This window comes from Talpa occidentalis, unplaced genomic scaffold (assembly GCF_014898055.3).
Source record: "Talpa occidentalis isolate TD23 unplaced genomic scaffold, MPIMG_talOcc4v2.1 talOcc4.4, whole genome shotgun sequence".
Lineage (NCBI taxonomy): Eukaryota > Metazoa > Chordata > Mammalia > Eulipotyphla > Talpidae > Talpa > Talpa occidentalis.
In genome coordinates, this window is record NW_023604295.1 from 18046690 (window position 1) to 18073118 (window position 26429).

At 33.1% G+C, this 26429-nt stretch overlaps 1 long non-coding RNA gene across 9 annotated transcripts in view; it reads right to left on the reverse strand.

Moving 5' to 3' along the window:
• The window catches only part of LOC119257267 (uncharacterized), a 422247-nt gene that overhangs the window by 212029 nt on the left and 183789 nt on the right, over nt 1-26429 (reverse strand). For 8 of the 9 annotated variants that reach the window (XR_008553798.1, XR_008553802.1, XR_008553795.1 and 5 more), the window contains one exon: nt 10550-10598. This is a non-coding gene — a long non-coding RNA (uncharacterized LOC119257267). Of the gene's footprint in view, nt 1-10549; nt 10599-24185; nt 24381-26429 lie in introns of all 9 variants that reach the window. The other variant, XR_005127989.2, reaches the window with a different exon arrangement.

Below are 26429 nucleotides of genomic sequence, written 5' to 3' on the forward strand. Positions count from 1 at the left end.
AATTAATGAGTTGATTAGTTCTAAAACCAAATTTTATTTTATTGTATGCATATCCCACATTTTGTTTTTGCACTCATTCACTGATAAATGTTTGGGTTATTTCCACTTTTTGACTTTTGCAGTTGTTATGAATGTAGATAAAGAAATATCTAAGTCCCTGCTTTCAAAATTCTTTTTTTTGTATATATATATATATATATATATATATATATATATATATGTGTGTGTGTGTGTGTGTGTGTGTGTGTTCAGAATTTAGTCCTTTCTTTTTTTCTTTTTGTTGGCTGCAATAGAACATTAATACTATATCTTTAGGGAACAGAATCCAGTAATTCCTTGATCCCTTTATATAACATATCCCTGAATTCCATCATCCAATAAATAGAGTCTAATAATTTTATTCCTTAGTTGCATATGTTGTCCCTGCTGAGAGAGTATACTAGTTTGCATTCTTTCTGCCACTGTGCTTGGAACTTAGAATATCAGTCTTTAAATCACATAGCAATAAAAATTACTTTGATTATTAAACTGGTTTACATCTTGTGAGATATATATATATATATATGAATATATATCTCTCCATATATATTGAACAGTAAAAAGATTTCTGATTTTCAAATTTTAGAGAAAGGATTTTCAGAAAGACAATGAAAATATTATGTCTCAATTGATAGTACGAATGACTATCCATTAGTATCACCTTAATAACAGCATCACCTTGACTCTAATTCATAATTTAAAATTTGAGATTTTTGCCATTTTTACATATTCCCTTGCAGCTCACCCACAATAATTTATCAGGGCAACATTAAGTGAACTTCAGAAAAAACTTAAAACCTTAGGATAAAACTTGAAAACAGCTGATCAAATATGCAAAGCTACTAACGTAATTCAAAAGAAACAGAACTGTTTTTCATCTAAATGGATAAAAGTTATTGTCATTTCATGTAATCACAATGCTAAAATATACTTATTTTTAAGCAAAACTTTATAATATGAATATTTCATCACATATTTTTATAATTCAACATACAACTCATATACTTTTTTATCATAAGTTATTGATAGCATAGGAAAGACATGCCAGCATTTAAATACATAAAATATGAGTTGTTCTAATAATTTAGAAAACAATAGATATTTTCATGGCCTATGTTCCTCAAAACAGGCTATAATTATTAAATTTATCAAGAGTCTTTGCTTCTCTATATTCTGTGCTGCTGCATGATACAAATTTGATGCTGCTTAACAATATGTCAACCATATATATAAACTGTACTGCATCCAAACAATGGGAAGAAGTGAGGTATTGAGTCATAAAAAAGACATGCAGGAAACATATAAATATTACTGAATGAAGGAAGCCCATCTAAAAAGGTTACCTACTGTATGATTCCATGCCTGGAAAAAGCAAAACTGCAGAGATTAAAAAAAAAAGACCAGTGATTGCCAAGGGTTAGAGGAGATGGAGGGATAACTACATGGAAGAGAGAAGATTTTTAGAGCAATGAAACTATTCCGTTTGATACTATAATGGTGGATACAGGCCATCATACATTTATTAAAACCCACACAATGTACACCACCAAAAGTAAACACTAATGTAACCTGTGGGCTTGGATTCATAATGATGTGTCAATGTGGGTTCATCAATTATAACAAATGTACAACTGGTGTGGGGGTGTTGATAGTGTGTGTGAGGCCATGCAAGTGTGAGGGCAGAGAAATGCTTATAGCTTTCTCTCATTTTTTTCTCTGTGAACCTAAAATTATTCTAAGAAACAAATGCATTATGCTTCCTTCTAAACTTGGTTCTAGGTAATATGTAAATATCTCCCAAAGTTTCAATGTGGTATGTTTCTTTTTTTTCCCCCATACCGAAATGGACTTCTTTACAAAAGAAACCAAAAATTTCTTCTTTATTGTCTTCCTTGATGAAACCTCAAGGTAATACCTTTCACAGTTTTACATCAGGCTTCTTTTATGGAAATTTCAAAATTCTCTCTTCATTGAATGAAATTTCCAGGATGGTAATATTCATATGTTCCCATAAATTTACTCAGAGTCAATTGTTGGTGATGGTGACATTCATTGACCACCAGGTGCAAGATATTATACTAAATAACTTACAGATTTGTTTTTAACTATAAATGAATGGATTTTTTAAAAAATCTATTAACAGGGCTATTTCTCATGATTCACTATGAGTTTTTTTTTTTAAGATCATTCATTCCTCCCTCATAAAAAACCATGAGATACTAGTGTGATTGCTATTAATTTTACAGATGATGAAAGTGAGTGAGGCTTAGAGATGTGCCCAAGTTACATACACGGTAAACAGCAAAGACAAGCAATTTGGCACTTTGACTATACAGGATATTGAATGAATTCCCTACTCCATTACAACAAGAAAATAAACAGTGAAGTGTACTCAGTGGGGTTTTGCTTCATTTCTGGACGCATTTCCTTTGATAACCAACTCAAAGGCTGCCACTACTCAAAGTATGACTTGATCACAAACAGCAACAAGGGCATCCCCTGAATTGTCAGAAATATGAATCGCAAGTCCCACTCCAGACCACTACAGTCCAAATCTGTATTGCAACAAGATTCCCAGGTCATTCCTATGTACCTTAAAATTTGAGAACAGATATAATCTTTCTTCATTTTTAGAACTTCATAAAGCTATGCAAAACAATCTATTTACATTCCACTAAATAAAGATAAAATAAGTGCATAAATAATAAAATTGTCCTGATTCCAGTAACCTCACTGCATGCAGTGAGAAACAATTTTATATGTAACTCTCTTTCCAAAATGAATCTTACACATGGGTGCATCTCTTCTCTCCCTTTTGTCAAACCCAGAAATCTCTCCAATTTATGTAGTGATCAAATGTTTATAATATTTCAATATTCACAAGATTATGTCTTTCTATTTGCTGGTTTACCGGCTACCATACAAACAAATGGTGGCTTTCCCTTTACAGCTAAAACTTGAGGACCTTAGATACAATTTGGACATAGTGAACATGGATTATCTCTTCCCACTAGATGGCAGTAATGGCAATTTAATAATACATTTTATAAAGCAACTGCCAGCTTGTCACATGCACAGAAAACAATGACTCTTTGTGTGTGAGGGTTTTGTGAATTGCTAGTTTTAATATAGGAAGCAATGACTTAGTGACAAATTAGAGAACACTTTTCTCTACCAATGCTTATGTTTAAATTCTGTTTTCCATGCTTTCCAAATTAAAAGCAGTCTTGTTTGCATATCTCTTAGCCCTAGCTATAAGAATCAGCTATTATGAATAATTTCCAGGGGTAAGAGTTTGAAAATAGAAGAGAGGTTACTAAAAATAAGGTACTTCATTAGCATAACTGTCAATAAATCATTTCATTATTCCAGTTTTTAAGATTTTTCAATTGTGTTCTCGATTACAGACCATATGTGTATAATTTCTAAATGTAGAAATTCAAGATTTTCATGAAAAATCACATCTGATAAATTCATATATTATTAAGTTTCTCCCTAATAAATATTTAAAAAGCATCACATCAAGACCCACCGTATAGAAGTTAAGCAATAAGAGTGAGAAGAAATGGGTTTTAGTAAAATGATAATAGGATTTTACAAATGTAGGTCTATTGACATTCTATTCAGTAGTTAAATATGACTTCTTGCATTTAAAATATTTCACATAAATATTTTACCATTATTTTAAAGAAAGGGAGAGACTTACTAATAAAAATAAAACTTCCTTTGGGGATATAATTATGCAACCTCATAGAAGTCTTAATATTTCACAAGAATAGAAATATATTTTACTATTGATTAGATTTGTCCCATAATGATCTATGTCAAAATTTTGAACTAAGGTGAAAAACTAGGTTATCATCTTTTCCAAACAGTCATGGATAATAAAATAAATAACCAGAAAAGCTAAATTATAAACCATTAAGACATCCATAATTTATTATTTGAGTTAAAAAAAAGCACAAGTTAACTCTCAAATATTTAGGAAATTTTCTACATGGAGATAATATACATATTCATTGTTTCTGATTGGACCAGAGTTTTTAGAAAGGCAGGACCCATAGACCATGCTCCAGAAATCTCAGCTCTATTGCCTCACATAGTGATATCCATCTAGAAGGGCATTATTGGATTTTGAGCAACCACATGTAGGGAAAAGCAAAACTAGTTCAATGCATCCTTGTAAATGGCTAAGGAAGGGGCCAACTTGAGTACTTTCCTGAGTCTCTTGCTTAGCCTAACAGAGGTAGGATTTTTAAAATTTGGCTTCAGTGGTTATTCAGAATACTATAGTTGATTTGCATTTAGAACTATGGGGTACAAAAAATACTTACAATTTAACACTGTATTTACACACAGTGCAACATAAGTGCTCAGATTTGATGCTCCTTGGCACAGAAGTGGGGATCCCTTGGGCCTTTGCAGCCTTCTCTCTGCATCCCTCTCACCCCCAACTTTGCTCTTCCACCGTCCCCCCACAATGAATACCCATGACTATTCTCACTTCTAGATCTGGAGATTAAACCATGGCAACTTGTACAGTCTTGAGATATTTAAGAAAATCCCATGGATATGTTCTGAGAAATTCATCATTAAATGCTTTCATCCTTGTACAAACACCAGGTGAACTATGGATTTTGGGCCAGGGTGAACAAAACAAGATGGAATTAATCAAGCACAAGGGACAATGATGATACCAAAAGGCACAGTAAACACAAGCTACATGAGGCTGCGGTCAGCCTAGGTTGCCACAGTATTATGAGCACTGCCCCATCACAAGTTGACAGAATTGGGGGCTCCCTACTGTACATGCAGGACATCGCTGGCAGAGCCATGTCTGTGGGGTGCAGAGCTGGACTCTTACAAGAAAAGCAGGTCTAACAGCTGTTAGATCCCACAGTCTAAGAGCTTCTCAACATCAGCTGAACTATGTACGGTCAGCGGCAGGACAAAAGGCCAAACAAACAGTTCTCTATGGTGACTTCTTTCAGGACACTTTAGTGTCAGGCCCATGGCAAACAGGCCTGAATTTAGGTTTTTATTTCTGAGATCTCAATTTTGTTTGGAAACTGTCATACCAGCTTTTGAAAGAGCAGTCATCTAATTTCAAGATTGTTCCCTAAAGATGTATTTATGACAGAATATTATATAAATATTAATACTTTTATTTTGAAGGTGTTTGACATATTGAATTAACTTTATAACATTTGCTTGACATCTAAAATTCAGAATGAGCTATGTCGATTTTTCTTAACTAATTATATCTTATTTAGCCAACACCCAGCTTGAATTTCAGTATTTTTAAACTATTTCAGATTTGGCCTTAGATAAACAAGTTCATTTATTGCTGAACTGGAAATATTTACTAAAAGACAAATATGCATGGAATTCCTTTACATTTCAGATCAATACCAAAATCTCTTGTGATTTTAAGTGCATTTACTACTTTTTTCTTCTAATTTAAAGTACTAAATGAAGAATATGTTGAAATTATCCAGTGTATTTACACAGAATATAAATGACTATATCTTAGGTTCTCAGGTATATAAATTAGGTTGCTATACCTAGATCAGAGACTAGAACATTCTATCTGTGCTTATATCTGCCCATTTGACTTACAAATCTGTTGTTCTGTTATCATATAAAGTTAAGTTTTAAAATATCAATATTTGAAACTAAAATAAAATCAACACTTCCTGTCACTGTGCCAGGCTTAAATAATAATCCTAGTCACACCCAAAACAAAACAAACTATACAAAACAAAAAATAACTGCACAAAAATGATTTGTATATCCTATAAACCTTTTTTAAAAGATTTATTTATTTATTTATTTATTAAAGATTTATTTATTTATTCATACACTGGGTATAGTCAGAAGCACAGGAGGGTGAGAGAATTCACCAGAGCCAGAGCGGGGAGCAGAGCAGGCAGAAGGACCGAAGTACACTGCTGAGGGGAGCAGCGGGCGGCAGAAGTCTGCGCGCCATGTGGGACCCTCCTCCAGTGGCCGGGGAGCAGCTGGGGATCAAACCTGCGCTGCAGAGGCTGTGGGCAGCTTCGCAATCCAGCGCTCAACCGCTGTGCCACCGGGGAGACCCTACCCTATAAACCTTTTATTAAAAATCAGTCCTCCTGAAACTAAAGTAGCAGTATAAGTTGAAGGAGAATTTACCGAAGTATTTTCAATAATATGCACCCTTCCATGGCGTAAGCCATGGATAAGAATACAATACTTGTTATTCATGGTTGTGTAAAGTTGTATGCCACTTAGATCAATTCAGGCTGAACAACATTACATAAAATAACAGTACACAGAAGACATTTACAAATGTAAATCAATTAACATATCAAAAGTCTCCAGTGCATGGTTTCCTGTATGATTTAAAAAAATGGAATCCAACATTCTAAGTAGTTACTAGTACTCAGAAAAGTCAACTTAAATTGAATGTTAGCTAGTTGGAAAAAAATTTTCATGTAAATGTGAAGGGGAAGTTTACTTAGGATATGATTTTAAAAATATAAATAAAAACAATGTACATAGGTATATTTTAGCTGTTATTTCATAAAATTAGGTTTTCATTACAACATTTATCTAGCAATTTTAGAATAAAGCATTTTCTATTACACATACGCTTAAATAACTATGTAGTAGAGTATACTTAATTTTTGTTTTATTTTAACAAGTAGAAAAACCTCATATATGTAAAAATATTTGAGGGAACCACAACTTTTTCTACAAGCATCTATTATGCTTCTCAATAATGCTAACAACAATGATGATGACAAAGAGGATGGAGATAATAGTATTAACATAGAACTTACTAATGCCAATATTGCTTTAAAGATTCTATAATTGTGATTCTATTGCATTGGGAGGATTAAATAAATTATGTATCAAATATCATGGTATTCAAACCAGTATGTGTATACAAGACCACTTCTCCCAAGTACTAGAATAAGTGTTTAACTGATCTCCCACTTTTCTCGAAGGTTGTTCTTATACACAACAAACCATATTCTTAACATATAAATCAATTAACATTGCTGATCAAAATCTTCCAATGGATGACTTCCCACTTCACTTAGAAAAAAAAATAGCCTCAATATTCTTAACATGATCCACAACAGTTTTCATGGGCTTGACCCACTACAATGGCCACTTTGGTGTTGATCGTGCATTCTCTGGGGGTACTTGACTCTGATTCTCCATCCTCCTTGATGCTCTTTCCCAGATAACAGCAGGACAGCCTCACTTCCCTATTCTAGGTCTCTTCTGATGATACCAATTCAGAAGATTCTTCCCAACCTAACAGAGAAATGACTCTCTTCCTAGTCTCTCACCAATTTTACTTTTCTTCACATTATTTGACACTATTTTGAAAAATGATTTTTTTGGTTTGGCTGTTGGTTAATGTCTGCCCCTCTTCTGCTCTCGTCACCACCACTAGAATGTAGGAAATCATGCTTGTTGAGACTCATATTCACTATTGGAATACTCCTACTTAGATTACCTAGCACATAGTAAGTGCTCAATAAATACTAATTTATTTAGTTGAATCATTCTTGTCAGTTTCCTTTCCAAATTTCAGCTGAGACATCTCTGTCTAATACACATTGCTAACTCCCATTCCACATATACATATATATTTGTGTGCACACACATATAAATCTACCCTCACAAAGACTTCCATAAATTGATTAGTAAACTAATACATGATAAAAATATTCCTTCTATGTAAAATAGAAAATAAAAGACTAATAAAATAATAAAAATATTCAAAAATATTCCTTCTATGTGAAATTTATGGGGACAAGAGTGAGATGCATGGTAGGTATATTAATATAATGTATGAGTATTAATATAATGTATGTATAAATACACAATAGCTACAACATCACTATAATGTTAATTTTCAGTGTACAGAGTTACATTCTACATAAGGATATTCTACTCAACAGTGATGGTCACTATATATCCGTGGTGGGTAACAGGTTACATCATCTGGGTTTATGTAAGTTCACTCTATGACTTTTACAGATGAAATCACAAATGACGCATTTCTCAGAACATCGCCCTGTCATTAAGTAACACATGACATATTTATATATGTGTATAATATATATGAACAATGAATAAGTGACATATGTTATATAGTATATATATACATATATATACCTTTCTGATGTCATTCTAAACAAAATTGCTAATAATGTTTTATTACATTTATTATTTAATTTATCTCATTACATTTATTATTTTCATTACATTTAATAATGTTTTCATTTCATTTATTCTCAAATACTTTTATTCTATTTTTCTTGATTTATGACCATTTGTTTAAGTTCATGGTTCAATTTATTTTTGCTGTCTTCATTATGCCCAATCAAAATCTAAGGAGAAACTCAAGATTTTAAACTCTGATAGAAGGCTCATCAAAATATCAAATTCATCCCCTAACTCATTCCTCCCTACTGAAACACATGGTTTTATGATGTGATTATTTTTCATGAAATGTATTCTATTATGTAGCAAAGCAGCCTGTATTGTAATGGGGATCAGATACTGTTGGAGATGGTCACAAGTAGATCAGTACAAGATTGTTTACTGATAAATCTTAATATCCTGTTATAACAGAAAACTTGGAGTCATTTTTATCTGACTATCAAATTTGCAAATAAAAAATCAGAGATTGGCTATTTATAGCAACTGGGTACCTTCTAATTTATGACTGTATTAGGAAGAGGAGACTAAGTATCAGATTGCTATTAACATTTTCTTTAATTAAAAATTAGTATGGGGCCTCCCCTGGTGGCATAGAAGTTGAGCGCTGGGCTGTGAAGCTGCCTGCAGCCTCTACAGTGCCGGTTCCATCCCCTGTGGCCAGCAAGAGTCCCACATGGCGCTGCAGACCTCTCCTGCAGCGCCCGCTGCTCCCCTCAGCAGTGTATTTTGGTCCGTCTGCCTGTTCTGTTCCCCTTTCTGGCTCTGGTGAATTCTCTCACCCTCCTGCGCTTCTGACTGTACCCAGTACTTGTATAAATAAATGAATAAATCTTTTTAAAAAATAAAAAAAATAAAAGTTAGTATGCTATAATCTGGCGGATTATGTATAATTATCAGAAGGGATAGCTAGGCTAAACAGATGAAAAGCAATGTTTATGGTAGTTTGTTTACAAAAACAATGACAAAGGCAAAGATAAACACTGACCAAAAAAATGTATAAAAATAGATTTCTGTGCTTTCTGAGTTTGAAAAACTTCATGTGAGTGAGGCTCAAGAGGCACCGACCAGATTTGGCCATCTTAGAACAGGGACGAGGCAAGGAGAAAGGGCATACTAAGTTTCTCTTTATATATGTCAGGGTTGAATTATTACAACATATCGCTTTTACAGTTATGTTATCTATACAATGATAAATATTTAAATATTTATCATTACTTAAATAATTCATTTAAATGTTACATATTATTATATGCCTATTTAATATGTAACTACATATTAAAGCATATAATGATTACTTTTACATAGCCATATGCTCTCTTTTTGTGTATTTGTGTGTGCACAATATAAAGCATATAATGATTACTTTTACATAGCCATATGCTCTCTTTTTGTGTATTTGTGTGTGCACACATATATTTAAATTCACTAATTATTTTTAACATTGCTTTTTAATGTTTTATTTCCAAGACTTTCTTTACTAAGTATATGTTTTAATCAACTATCTGGGTAAATAACACTATAGATAAAAAAGTGTGTCATGTCAGGAGAGGAAGTAAATCTGTTGTATTAAACTAGGGCCTAATTAAAGTATTGGCTAATAATCTAGCCATAACTGATATTTTAAGTTATTCTAATAAATAATGAGAAAAAGCAAAATTATCCCTATATTTCATTGTATAAGATATATGTCCATTTCAAAGCAAACATATGGCTGATGAAAATGGTTTATTATAAAATGAAAATATTAAGATTGATGATTTGAAACAGTAATGGTAATAAATACTAGATGCCAATGTATTATACAGAAATGTCATCTGATGCCAAAAAGAAAGAAAGGGCTGTTATACTATTTTATGTGGGTAAAGAAATAGATCTTCTAACTGACAAAAGTTTAAATCCAGCATAAACATTCATTATTCTCAGCACAGCAAAAGTATCAAAATATATTATTGCTAATGTGAAAACACTGAGTTCACATTTACACCAAAAGGAAAACTGATTAAGAAAAAAAAGAAGGCTGTTAAATTAGAAGGGAAAGGCTTTTGTTGACTTTTCTTAAAAATAGGAGTGCAGTTTGCAAATGCAAACATTATTGACTAACAGAGTATAGTTAAAAATATTTTGGTTTTAGTTAAAAATATACTTTGAGGTCTAAATGGTCTGGTCATTCTATGCCTTACACTAGCATACAAAATTAGAATGGAAAATATGACCGACTATGGATGGTATGATATATTCTAGTACAATATTTAAATGATGTGCCGTTCAAATAATTCAGACTTACAGTAATTTTTGAGTCTTCTCTTTACAATGATATTTTAATCATTCATAACCTAAAAGGAAAAGAAATAAATCAAGATTATTATCATAAAAATATCCATGAACTTTGCTAAGAGAGTAGAACTTAAATGTCCTGACAAAAAAATACTTGAGGTGATGGATGGATTAATTAACTAGAGAGTAAGGTTTCTGTCACAATACACATGCATGTCAAATTGCCACAATGTAAACTTTAAACATCAATTTTATGTATCACTTGTACCTCTGTAAAACTGAAATTTCAAAATATTCCATGAACCAAAAAATATTTAAAGTATTAATTTTTCATTTATAAGAAAAATTAAAAACAAAACATCTTCATTAAATAAATTATCAAAAGAATAAATAGTTTACTTTAAATTTTGTCCACTGGAACATAATTCCCTATAATAAAAACCGTTATCCTCTTTGATTCCTAAAAACTACTGCACAATTATAAGATGAATAATATCAATAAAGTACTTTGTTAGGAAAAAACAATTTAATTAACTGTAGGCCTGCTTTCTAAGTTTGGAAATATATAACTTCTAAAATCAAAATTCACAGGAATCAAAAGTAATAAAATTATTTAAATAAGTCCAACAAAAGTTAGTTTACATAAACTGACTTTGAAGTCAAATTGTGCTCTGGCTATTATTACTGTTATTAGTGTATAAAAATATCATAAATATGTTAAAGAAAAAGATCTTCATATGGGTGAGCACACAAACACCATCAAATTAATTTGCTCAATATCCATAACTTGTAAAAGCATTCTTTCAATCACAGAGGTTATTAGTGGAATGCTACATTTTAATTAGTATTACATGAAAATGTCACTATTAAGTCATCATAAAGTAATGTCTAAGGCCTACAATTTTAATATTAAGGATATTATTTCAAGTTTTTAAGAAATAGTTTTAAATATGTCATTTTATGTTTTATAATTTATTTCCTTGCCAATCTTATCTGTGTTATATGCGTCCAGAAATTATTTATCCATAATAATAACTAAAAGAGTTTGAAGTGAGGGCCTCCCTGGTGGTGCAAGAGGTTAAGTCGCAACCTATGAAGCTATCAGCAGCCACTGCAGCACAAGTTCGATCCCTGGTCAGGGAGCTACACACATGGTGCAGCAGACCTCTCCTGACTCTCCTGCTCCTCCCTCAGCAGTGTATTTCAATCAATCTGCCTGTTCTGTTCCCCATTCTGTCTCTGGTGAATCCTCTCACCCACCACACCTCTGGTCTGTAGCCCGGTTCTTGTATACATAAATAAATAAATCTTTAAAAAAAAAAAAGAGTTTGAAATGAGGTGAAGATTTTGGAAAACGTGTTTAATGATGAGATTTCATAATTTATAGTCCTCTGTGAGAATCTACACATATTAACAAAATGATTGATGGGCCAGTCCAGTTTTTCAAACAGCAGAATATTCATGCAGGCTATAAAAAGAATGTTTTCTTCTGTTGACCCAGTTCATTCATAGTTGGCAAACTATTTGGAAACTAAAACATTAAGGAAGGCTGGTCTCCTTTCCAGACTATGAATATGCAAAAAGAGGACAGCAAAATCTAAACTTATAGCCCAGTGTTTTGAGATGTTCATCTTAAACTAATATAGTATAAGTTTTTGTTTAAAAACATCCTACACAATATATAAACAGTTTAACTACATATCTAATATGTTGTTTTATTATTTAATATACTAGTATTAAATATTATTTAAACAGAAAAATATAAACTATATAAATTTGTGTCAAATAAATATAAATAGCTCTTGATCTATTTAATACTTAAGAGAACCACAGAAATATTAAAAACAAAGTCTAGATAAAACTATTAAAAATCAAGTACTAATACATCTATTTGTTAAATAAAATAGAATGTAAATCTTCTGGTTAGTTGTATGGTTTTGGTGTTCCTAGTAGAACACAAGGGGAAAGTAAACAAAAATTCATAATTCGTTGCCTGTAATTTAAGAAACTTTAAGTGGGACTCGGTGATTTACAAAAAATTGTGTCAAATTTTTCATTGGTGAGACATGTGGAGATCAAGGTGTGTGATTGGCTAGAAATATTGCACATACCATCTTAGTGTGTGAACAAAGTATAAGAATCCCATTATAAGACTATGAGACTACCATCTTTGATACCCTAAATCTAAAATCCTATTTAATTTGTTGCCCACCCCTAAACTTATAAGGAGGCTGTGTCTGGTATATCAAGGCCTCATTGTTCCTGCCACCTGAACACTGTCGTGTATGCTTAACAGCAAACCTTTCCTACAAGATACCTGATGGCATGCCAAAAAGGACAAAGAAAAAGGACTATCCCAGATTAATAGAATGGGCTCTTTCATGGCTCAGCCCATTAATAGAATGGGCTCTGATTTATTTGGGGTTTAGGTTTTTTGTTTTGGTGTTGCTTGTTCTTTAAGCAAACCCTCTGGTAGCAAAGTTGTGAAAGAAGACAAACTGTCCCTAACTATCTCTTAATGTCTAAGATTAAATATGGACATTAATCCCTGATAATTGAGTTACCAGGTTTAAATATATAAACAATCATTAAAAATTGTTCCAATGAGATTCTTAGAAAAAATAATATCTACTATATCTTCACATTATAGGAGTGAGCAAAATTGTGTGTGCATAGTAGCAATAATATTTAGACTCATGCTCTTGGACCAATATTATGATTCAATAAGTTTAGTATTTGAGCACAAGATTTTACATATTAAAATCCATGTAATTCAATACTGATAGTCTAGATCCTGGAAACAGATTTTGGGATATGTTGGCTGTAGCTGATTAGTTCCAAGAAGCAAAGGGCATAAGTATGAAGGTCAACTGGGGGAACAGCAAGTGAGTCTTCGTTCAATTCATAGAAAATTTTATTTAGTTGTTGAACTACTATAAAATAAAATATATCAAGAGAACAACTGACTTAGCAGTTTCAACAAGATGCAGAAGCTATGCATTGATATTATAATGTCTACTCATCAAAAAAAACCTTGGAAACTTAATATACAATTAGTCTCATTTAAATTATGAAGAACAGGGCGATACCATTATCTTTACAGATGATTCCCAAATTGATATCTCTAATCCAGACTCCTTTCCTGTGTGCCAGACTCATACAGTCAACTTTCTACATGATATTTCCATTTGGATAAACCTAACAAAACCAGATTCTTGACAGTCAATCCCAAAATTGCTTCTCCGGAAGCAATTTCTATCACAATCAGTGACAATTATTTCAATTACTCAGGTGAAAAACATGGAAGCCATTTTTGATGCATCATTTTCTCAATCAGTCACTTAACAAAGTCTGCTAGTATTTCCTTTGGCAATTGTTTGCAGAATGTGACTATTTCCATCAGTTCCTTCCCTATCACCCTTGTCTATTCTAAGTTACCATCATCTCTCATGTGGAATTTTGCAATAACATTTAATGTTCTCAGAAATGTGCTAGTAAATGTTTAACAATAATGTTATTTATAATTATAAATATGTATATTGTTATAAACAAAAAGGAGGGAAGAAGAGAAAGAAAATTAAAAAAAAAAGAGAGGAGATAGGGAAGAAGAAAGGCAAAAAAGAAGACAGTAAGAAGGAAAAGAAAAGGGAAAAAGAAAAGACAAGCAGGAAGGGAGGGAAAAAGGGGGAGAGAAAAAGAGATTACCAATTTACAGAGTCTGCAGATCCTCATGGTAAAATCCCAGCAAGGTTAATTTCAAGTGTCAGGACCACGTGTCCAGGAAAAGTCATGCAGAGTTATGGGGAGCCAGAACGATTGAGTTCCAGCACACCATGGTCCTCCTTTCTTTCACAGCTGATACTCTCTTCACCACATGGCACCCACAGTGACTTAGTCTGGTAACATCACAACTCAACTAAAGCCTTCCAGTTCATGCACAGTAAAAATCTCAGAACATAGACTCCAAAGCCTGCCTATGATCACGTGACTCTCACTCTCTCCCGGCTCACATTGGGCGCCTCACTTGACCTTAAACATACCCAGCATGCCCCATTTCAGGACCTTTGACTTTCAGTTCTCTCTGCTTAGAACACTTTCCCTATGTACAACCCTCTATTTCTTCCTTCTGGTCTTTGCATAAATAGTGTTAATCAGGAGACCAAGCCCTGAATATCTATCATAAAAAGACATAATAACACTCCCTCTCCAATTCTTCAGCTGGCTTTCCTTTTCTTTGTAGTACTATTTACTTTTATACTTTTGCATTTTTGACATTTATACCTATAGATAGATATTATTATATCAATATTCATTACTGTCTGGCTCTTTAAAAGCACACACATCATTCAGTTCAATGTTCCTATCCTCAGTTCGTATGACAATGTTGTCACATAATGAACTAATAAAATCTTATTGACTAAAGAGACAATATACAAGCAAATAAACCAAGAGGTAATTTCAGATAATGAAAAGTTCCATAAAGCAAATAAAGGAGGATGGTGAGTGATTCCAGAGTGTGTAGGGGTTCAGTGTCCAGTGAGTAGTGGGTAACTTAAGATGTGATATTTAAGCTAAAGTCACCATGATAACATAATTAGTCCAGTCTGCACACAAATAAAAACTCATTAGAGAGGGCCTCCCCGGTGGCGCAGCGGTTGAGCGCTGGGTTGCGAAGCTGCCCGCGGCCTCTGCGGCGCCGGTTCGATCCCCAGCTGCTCCCCGGCCACTGGAGGAGGGTCCCACATGGCGCGCAGACCTCTCCTGCCGCCCGCTGCTCCCCTCAGCAGTGTACTTCGGTCCTTCTGCCTGTTCTGCTCCCCGCTCTGGCTCTGGTGAATTCTCTCACCCTCCCGCGCTTCTGACTGTACCCAGTGCATGTATAAACAAACAAACAAACAAACAAACAAACAAATAAATAAATAAATAAAACATGCCTCTATAAAAAAAAAAAAAAAAACACAAACTCATTAGAGAGTAAAAGAGGAGTAGCTTTGTGATGATTTTAGGCTTTAAAAAAAGAACAGGCAAATGAAATCCATTTTTAGTGTGCTCTCAAAAAGTATACACTGAATTCTAAGATGATAAAGTGAAAATATATTTTTTTTCATTTAAAGGAAAAGGAAAAAGAATGGATCACACTTTCCAATATAGAAGGGTAGAAGGGTAGGAAGGGTAGGAAGGCACAGAAGGGTAGGAAGGCACAGTAAAATCCAAGGAGGAATCCTTATATTTATACAGACCTTTATATTTTTAAAGTTTCCATTTTCGTATTTATTTGCCATATTGATCTCTCACAATAACCTTTGAAAACAAAACTCACAGAAATAAATACCTTCTCCAAGGTCAAAAGACAACAAGATAGTGAACAAGGCTTACTAGTAGCCAGGTGTCTTCACACAGTCCGTTATTCTGTGCCCATTATACCCTGTTGCCTTGATATAAACTGGCAAGTAACTTCCCAGAGATTGCCAATCTGCCCTGTATGAACTCAGTTAATATGGCTGATTTGTGTTTAAATTCCACAGAGTTGAAGTGAAATTGACTTTGAATGCATGCCAGGAAGGCCAGCAGTAACATTAACTTTCAAAGACTCCTTAATGCCCCCTGCCTTAAGTATGAACTCCTGTTGCTGGCATCCAAGGTCATTACAGTGTGGTTTTATGAGAATTTCCAACCTTACTGCATATAGTTTTAAGACCTTTTTACCCATGCCAGACCATTTCTAAACTCATTAAACATGACAAGCAAAAAGAGGGGCAGGTATGACTTGTTCCACCTGTAATATTTATCTCCTTCCTCTCCTCTTTTTTCATCACAATTTAGCCATTTTTAGGAAGTATTTTGCAAACCCACACATCAGCTTGATTTTTCCCTTTTACCTATAAAGCACCCTTTGAAGTCTGACGTCGGTCTTATATCAGCAATCTGAGGAATTGTTAAAAATCCCACCACCCCCATATGATAAAATGAGTTGATTACAGAACTCTCCCTTCGTGACTTCTTCAATTTTGCATTCCTTTGTCAGAGAATCTTTCATACAGTTAAGAATCAATAAATATCTGTGGTATTGGATAAAGCTGATTCAAAGAGAAAAAACGTAACCTTCAGAATGATTTTAACACTCCACTGAAGGCAGAGGAAGGATGTGAGAGATATAGACCATAAAATAAAAATAATATATGAAATTATTTGAGAGATGAAAAAAGTAGAGTAAGTGGAAAGAATCAATTATATCTTCAGACGCTCGCACAATGTAGGTGCCCAGTAGCTACTCAATAAATACCTAATGAATGAATTATAAAACAATGAATAAGTAATAAATAAACAAAAAAGGAAGGGTAACTGAGGACAAATAATTAATGAAAGATAAACTTAAAACTGGTGCTACCATTCCAAGCTAAGTGGACAGAGGCTAACAGAAATTAGGTTTATTAGCTATGAAATATATAGTCAAAGGACAAGAAGAAATATCTGAGTGCATTACTTCCTCTTGTGCTTTTTTCTTATAAAGTACTTTCCTAATTAATTTAATTTGAAGCACAGAACTATTTTGTAAAGAGGTAGATGAAACCCGATTCTACCCATTTATAGATAAGGGATGAAATCAGAAGGATAAGTCTTTAGGTTAAGATTAAAATCAGAGTCAAGTCAAAACTAGAAATCCTTGTTAGGGTCTTCTAATTCTCTGCCATTCTAACCATGCTCCACAGAGATTAGCAGTATCATTGCCCCCAGATCTCCTTAGAAATGCAAAATCTATCTTTAACCCAGACACTTAAGTCATAATCTAGTCCCTAGGTAACTTGAAGTAAACTCAGTTAGCTGCTTTCCTGAAATACAACTAAATATGAATTAGTCTGCCTTCCTGTATATATATGTATATATAAATATGTATGTATGTGTATTATCCATGCATATATGTGTATGTCTATAGCATGATATTTGGTAACAAAAATGAAATCATATATTACCCTAGGACAGAATATTATTTATTATACTATACTACATAATGCTATCTTATTAAAAGATAATATGATTTATGTAAGATATATGATAATAAAGATTAATTCCAAAGGAACATAGTTTAGGTGCATAAATATTTAAAGGAACGAGTTTCTACTCTAATTAATGCAAAACTAAACAATCTATTGGGCATATTTAAGGTTTCTATCATGTCTTCGAGAAAAAAGAATACAAAAGGGAACACAAAACAACATAGCAAGCACAATAGTTGGCATCCAGAATTAAAAACAAAGTATTCAGAGTTGCTCATTTCAACATATTAACATCAAGTTAACTTGATGTTACACAGAGTAGCTAAGTAGAAAAGACTTTCAGGGCCTCCCCTGGTGGCGCAACGGTTGAGTGCTGGGCAGTGCCGCAGCCTCTTCAGCACCGGTTCGATCCCCGGCCACCGGCGAGGGTCCCACATGGCACGCAGACCTCTCCTGCCGCCCGCTGCTCTCCTCAGCAGTGTATTTCAGTCCTTCTGCCTGCTCTGCTCCCTGCTCTGGCTCTGGTGAAATTTCTCACCCTCCCGTGCTTCTGACTGTACCCAGTGCTTGTATAAATAAATAAATAAATCTTTTTTTTTTTAAAAAAAAGAGACTTTCAACAAACACTTTAAACTGCTTTTGGTGATCTTATGTTACTAAAAATTAACAATAATTTTGGAGAATTTATTTCAGAGAATAAAATGTTTAGGTGATAATGAAGCTAAAACATGACTTATTACAAATGTATGAACACCCCTCATGCCTCAGTTAAAAAAATGAACAGGAGTAGGAAGTTCATATTCCCTTTCAGAGATTTTTAATTTGTATTTTCTAAAGTTCAAATGATTTCTTAAAAAGTGTTCAGAGCAAAGTTCATACTTGATTACTATGGTTTTGCAGTGTTAGAATTTCTACATATATTTAAAATTTTCCCATTATTCTCTGCTTTGTTAACTTTACTAATTTTTATCTTAGTAAATATAAATAGGAAGTGAGTAGATAAAAAGGAGGGAAGAAATAGAAAATAAGGAGGTCCCAGTGAGAAAGAAATAAGTTTAAAGGCAGGGTAGGCTTCCCTAGTGGTACAAGGATTAAGCACAGCACCATAAAGCTATCCACAGCCTCTGCAGCATGAGTTCAATGCCCAGCCAGCCAGCGAGCAACCCACATGGCACAGCAGTCCTCTCCTGCCTTGCCCGCTGCTCCCCTTAGCAGAGTATTTCAGTCAGTCTGCCTGTTGTGTTCCCTACTCTGTCTCTGGTGAATCCTCTCACCCCCCACACCTCTGGACTGTACCCCAGTTCTTGTATGCATAAATAAATAAATCTTTTTTTAAAAAGGCAGGATAGTTGATCTAGGTTCAGAGAAATTAATTTTTTTTTATTTATTCATTTTTTAAAAATATTTTTAAATATTTATTTATTTTTGCTTAGAAGAACTGACATATATACCAGAGATGGGGGGGTGTGGTGGTGAGAGGATTCAACAGAGACAGAGTGGGTAGCAGAACAGGCAAATTGACTGAAATACACTGCTGAGGGGAGCAGGTGGTGAGGCAGGAGAAGTCTGCTGTTCCATGTGTGCTAGCTCCCTGGCCTAGATCAAACCCAGGCAATAGCCATGATAGTGCTGAGACTTAACCCTTATGCCACCAGGGAAGCCCAAATTAAATTTTTTAAATAGAAAATTTTTAAAACACATTTTGCATTTTCAAAATTCTTAAAAACATATAAAAGGATTTTTTCTTTTTAAAACCAAAAGACCTAGTGCTTATAAATTTATCCAAAGCAAAATTTTTTTCATTAAATACATATCAATGACAATTTGAAAATTTTTCATATATAAATATTTTTCATAATATATCTTTAAAATTATACTGTTGGAACAAAAAAAATATTTGTGATTATATGGCCTAGAAGAGAATTTTCCGGTGTAAAAGTTGTGTATGTATGTCCCATATAGTCAATTTGCTGGAAGAGTAAAATCTTTTACTTTGGGTTGGCTTTAGAGTTCTCAGAAGTATAATATCAGCATGTTAAAATGATCTTTCCAACTACAAGAAATAGCTTATTCAATGAGTATTCAAACACATATTTCATACATACGCACTTATGGACAAAGTATCTGCCAAGCTGAATGCCTATGAGAATTTAAATTGGATTTAAAATTGATGGTGCTTTCCTTATGATAATGGTGATGTATTCTTTGCGACGCTTGACTTTATGTGAAATGCTTCCTTGTGTTTATAAATAGACATACAGCTAGTTTCTGTACTTTATCTGTCTTTGCTTACTCTTAGAACAGTATTAAGAGTCATATCCTTGTCATCTTGGCTAAACTATTCAATATTATATTTGTGACCATGGAACTATGTGATTTTTCAAACCTATTATGTGAAGAGAGTAGAATCCAAAAAGTGTATGAGATTCTGGAATTAAACTTGGAGAATTCCTGGCACTCATGAAAGAGTTATATATTATATTTAATGTAGACAGTTATATTCAGATGATTTTCTATCATGATAACAGCACATTGAAGCTGCTTTCTTCTCACACTTGACAATGATCTCCACAGCATCAGAGACCAGATATTAATCAGGTTTGATTGATCATGTTTCCCTATGAATAGCTCTATACTTGGCCCATAAATGGACTCTTAAATTGATTAACTAATTTGAAGGCCATATAAGCTGATGTGCATATAGTGTTTTGGGTGCATGTGGTTGGGAATGTAAATTAGAAAAATAATATAAATGATCCCACTTATGATCCTAAATTGGTTCCCAGTGTCCCTTTAAAAAATGTCACCGCAGTACTTATTTCTTCAAGCAATGAGACCACGAAAAAGCCCATTCGTGATTTTAAGTCATTTATTATTTAACTAAATATCTATACTGTGAAGCACCCATATTTAGAGATTCTAGCTATAGCCTACCTATAGTAACTTAATATGTAAAAGATAAGCTGGAAATTAGGTAGCTTGTGAGTCAAATATTTGTATTTCAATGAATCCATTCATAGATTTTCTAATTTGTTTTCCTCCTAATAACATCAACTCATATAAGATTAACTGGGTTTTTGCCTCTAATAATGTATCTGAATTTAGATGATATGCAATACAAAAGTATAATTACACCAAGATACCTCATCTCAGTTTTGTAAAAATTCAATGATAATAAAGTGAATTTGAGTTAGAGATATGTTTAAAGTATGACGGGGAATTTTGAGAACCCAATCATCAAGACTTCACTTGGAAATAATTAATTATATATCAGAATATAAATGAGTTTTGATAAAAAAGGAATAGAGATTTTTATCCAGGTAAATTAGAGAAATGAAATAAATTACATGACTTCCTGATATAAAAGTTGAATCTTTAAAGAAGAATTAGAATGTCTTTAAAGAAAAATTAGATTTTCCATGTGGTCTTTCTATTTTATGTCTAATCTCCAGAACTGATTTAAATAGTTTTGTATTTTATACATGTTACTGAATAGAAAACTTCTGAATTTACTAAACTTCCAGAGGTCATAAGTCTTATAATAGTTACAACTTAGCTACAAATATGGATTGAAAGAGGATATTAGGATATTACAGTCTAGTTGTAAAAATGGTCAGGAAAAAGGGCCTAATTTGCAATATTTCCTGACATTTATGGTACAAATACCCTTCCCATAGCCAATTTCAAACTAAGAAAATTATATCTTTTGAAAGTAAAGGTTAATAAGCGATAGTTACTATCAGTTCATCCAAACTGGTTTAGCCAGATTCAGTACCTAAGCATTTTATGAAAAATTGATTAAATAACTTTGGAAAATGATATCAAGTATATCACCCTCTTCTATATATAATAATTTTCTAATGTCCTAAGAAATACTATCTATAAAAAATCTACTTAATGCCATTTAATATAAGATCCTTCTCATATTTATTTGACTCCTGAGTTTATTTATTTATTCATTTGTTTATTTATTTATTGGTCAGGACACCTAGTAACATTTCTCGGAATAATAGGACTTTATTGAATCCCATTTGGGAAATTCGGCTCTGGTGACATACTTCTGGTCTCACTGGACACCCAGTAGGCATTCTGTAATCACTGATTACTGACAAAAGCACTCATTTAAGTATAGAAAAAAGGTAAAAGAGAAAGATTTGTGAATAAATAGAAAAAATTCATGCCCATCTTTCATGAGTTTGGACTAGTTTTTAGAAAATTGCTTCATTGGTACAATCACAGGTTTAGTCAATTACTATTTATTGAGCATCTGTTATAGTCAAGGCACTATGAAACATTAACCCAATGGAAATTTTCAGTCCTTTTATTTTACCAATAAGGGTGAATGAACCACTGGGCAGCTAATTTTAGTTTTCTTTTCCTGATTTTACAATGGGAAAAGCAAAACACACAAATTATTCTAAAATTTATTCTGAGGAATAATGAAAACTTACACATCTTATATGAGTGGAGTTTATATGCTGCATGCAGTATGGAGATTACTCAATGAATACATACCTCAGAATCAGAAAATATCACATAAAAAGAAGTTGTACTTAATGCTCAATATTAATAGCATTAATACTCAATATTAAATATCCTAGCTGCATATTAATGTGTTAAAGTAATAGCATTTTAAATACTATCAATCTGATTCTATGAGGATGTCTTCAACTATTTGCATATTCGCATTTGGCAAGATAGTATAATTTATGTCCACACATAAATATTCATAAAATGAGTATGTTTTTGAAAAACAAAAGAGCAAGACTAATGGCTAAATATTAGCTGGGGGGAAAAGAAAACAGTCAAGAATCCAATTATCTATTTTACAACAGATTTCATGCTAAAGCTTCATTTTCCTTTAACTACAACTCACAAGTTATCATGCAATATGTAAACCTTAGCACATTTGCTTTTTGTTTTGTTTTGTTTTTCTTTAGAGAATTGACAGGTAAATTTTCCACTGAAGAAAAAACTGGTATTTGACCTTTGGCAGCAAGTATGATCTGTTGTTACATCAAAGAAACTCTTATGTTGAATTATCTCAGCAGTATGTAAATTATTTAAAGAAACTAGAACAAGACTGCCTTAAGATATGTTCATTGTGTATAATAGTGTATGAAATGTTATTATACTAAAATAGTGACACTTCAATAGTTCATTTTTATGCCATATGCTTGCTTTACTCACCCTGTAAGCATAGAAATTAGTGTATCTCCGTACACTTAAAGAAACAAAACAACATGCATGTATTTGCCCAGGAAACTAGCTCAAATCCAGCATCAATATAGAGAGACACACCAAGAAAACTCTCTTCTGATTTCTCAATTCAGAGGATAAAACTGATGCTCTTATGGTCACTGACACTTAATTGCATTTGCAAAGCTAGACAATGATTTTCCTTCAAGGTAAGTATTTGAAATGAATATCTACATATAACAAGATCACAAGGTGCTCATTTATAGTAAATATACATACCATAACTGTAAAATAAATTTAATGGAGTTGTTTGGTGCATTCTTTCCTTTTTTGCTTCCTAATTTTAACAATACACTTGCAACAAAAAATTGTTCAAAGGATAAATTGCATTGAACATTTGCAGTTAATTTTATGCCATTGGAACATAACCAAAGATAAGCTCTTCTAATATTCAGTTATGAAACATTGCTAGAGGAGTGTTTTATCTATGTTAATTATTCATACCTCTGCATTTTGTGTATTATTGTAGACCTACCCCAATAACACAGAATATACTACATTTCACATTCGTCAAATTTTTAATCAAATAGCATCAGCCTGTTGGTCATATCACAGAATTCAACTTTAACAAATCATCTCAGAGAAAAGAAAAAAAACTTTTCTGTTTGAGTTTACACTGATTAATGCATCATGGAGCAATGAATACAATATAAATTCAGGAATTAGGAAACAACTATTGTCAGAAGCTTATGATTTTGACACAGATTTGAATTCACTAAAAAGTATATATTTCTAAAGACAGAGAAAACCCGCACTTTTCTTAGAACAGTAATGCCATGCCAAAGAAGTTTTTCACCAAACCTCCTAGCTCTCCTTGTGAGATCTAACCATGGAAATGAACATAAACATGGGAAAATACATAATAGGAAATCAAAGAGAACCTAATCAGAAAGAGAGATCCACCATAGCATATATTCCATGTTATATTAGGTTATAGTCCTACAAACAAAAGGGAAATATTTTTAAATGATATCCATGATAAAGCTATTTTAACAATAAGCTGCGTGGGCCTGCAAGGGAGGTGGAGGTATTATCTTGACCCTTGAACTCTACTCACATACAAGCCTAAGAAATGAAAGTCATGTTCATCATCGCTGTTGGTTTTATATAAATTTATGTCTTTATTTAAACTAGTATATGGAAAAAAAAATCTATTCTGAAATAGCCCAAGTCTGGTTCTTAGTCATGTGACTTTTTTTTTCTGCCAGCCATGTGCTCCATATCATTTTACTCTGAAATAACTATGTGGATTTCAGCTGAACCTGCCTTTGCTTATAATGCATGACATACCCCGTGAGGGAGCCTGAGAACAGACTCCCTTGAAAAGCAAGGTTCTCATAGTTGGCCTGTAACCATGGAAGCAGATGCCGTTTTCTTCTTACCCTTGCTTACCTCTTTGCAGCCTCGAGCTGCTCCCTATTGTGACAAGGGGTACGCCTTGATTTTTCTTCATCATAACCGAACTTGCCTCTTCTTCAAAGGGCATGATGCTGCAGTTCACTGGTCTAGACTCTGCACAGTCCAGAGAGCAGCCTTGATGTAACCCTTGCTCCGTCTGAGCCACACCACCAGCCGTGCATCTGTAGACTGTGGAGGGACATTGGAGATCTGTATTTGAAAAGAAGTCTGTCTGATTTTGCCATTGTGCCTTTTCACTCATCGATCGAATGAATATCGAACCTTCTGTCGTTGCATGTGTGAAATAGATAGCTTAGCAAGCACTTTTGTGCCCAACCTGTGCGGTGGGCCAAAAGGTTTCCTTTCAGTCTTAAGATTTTTTTTTCTTCAGACTTTGTGAATTTGGGGTTAGTTTAAATTATTTATATGCATTTATTTTAACCAACTCTTATGACTGAGTTACTTCAGTAGCAGTGACTCACTTTTGGTATCAGAAGGAACATTTGCTTTTCTTGTAACTATGCTTACTTTTTCCTTTGCAGCTTTTTAAGACTGTGTAGCTTAACTCATTTGTAACTTGAAGTGGTATAACTTATACTATATGCTCTTATGCCAAAAGTTGAGGTATCTTTTAAGAAGATGATTAGGATGTCTATCATTTAACAGATTTAATTCCAGAAAGGTGAACTTGAACTGCCTCAAGGTAATTTCAGTGATTTGTAAGAGTAAGTAAATCAAATAATCACATTGATTTTAAGTTAAACAAATTTGTTTGATAAGTGCTGTTAATGGAAAAGTTTTCTTTGTTTTTCCCCTTTAAAACATTTGTGAAAATATTATTATGGAGTACTGAAATATAATTAAAGGTATATAAATTCATTATTGTGATTTGGTATGTTAAATAAATACCACAGGCTTATAGTATGTATCTTATTATTTAATTAGAAAGTCTGTGCTAATATGAGAATATATTGTTTATATTTCATTTTAATACAATGAATACAATTACAATTCACTGCTTGCCATTAATAACTTCAGTTGACAATAACCGATGCAACTATACCACCTGCTCATTCTAGAATGTTGTCTTTTACTGAGTCCTTAGAAAATCAGAATCACTTCCAAATGTCTCATAATGCCTATCTTCAAGATATTGCTTAGCAAGCATTGTCTGTATGTCATCAGTTTTTGTTTTGTTTTAAGAAACCACTATCTCATACTTCAAGGCATACCTATTTTCTCTAATTGCCACAGGCAAAAGGGAGGTCCATGACAGAATAAAGAAGGTTATTGTGACAGATGAAACATAATTCACAATGAGTACTCTTTTCATCCAGCTTTAAGTAGCAGAGGATTACTTCCAAGCTGAATTTGGTGGCAGAATGTCTGAGCTGATTTTATTAACATATAAGGACAGACCAAAGGCAGAAAACCTATTGCTCTTCAGCAGGGTAGTGGTTATTTTGTGTGTCTTTTTGGGGGTCTTATTTTATTCACCACAAATAGAAGACATGCTGGAGAGAAGAGAGTCTGAAGAAAAGGAGGGAATAGGATGGGAGGGGAGGAAAGAAAACTTAATGCAATAAAAGTTGGAGTTTTTCTATTCTAGATAATGAAAAATGACGAGTTAAATCTATCTCTTTGGCATGCACATGAAATAAATGCATACTTTTTTCAACAAACAGTTGAGCTGCAAAAGTAGGTAAATTTTCTTTCATAAACTGAATTTACATTTCTTTAGATGATGATTTTTTTCTGTGTTTGTCATATTCTTAATTTCAATGGTTTGTTAGATTTCCAGATGCTGTTTAATTTTACATGAGGGATTAATACCAAACTTCAGTTAGATAGGTATGTGTTTATTTAGATATTTTACTTGCTTTTAATTTTATGTTTTGCTTTTAAAGACAAGAATTTTATTTGCTCTTTATAATTTTTTTCATTTAAATATAATTCTTCCTTTCTCTTTCTAATGAAGCTAGATTTTAAATTAACTGAGAGACTGGCAAAAGATTGTACTTGATAAATATCTGTATATCATAAACAAACTCCAGGCAACAAAATCCATTGTATTTCATTTGTTTTACAGAGTTTTATTTACATTAACAATTTGGATTTAGTTTTTACTTGAAAACATTTTGGTTTTTTGCATTATTTTCTCTTACTTTATAGGAGTTGCAGTTAAAATAGCTATCCATATGTAAAAGGAAAAGTAAGCAGTTACTCTGTCTGCTGGCT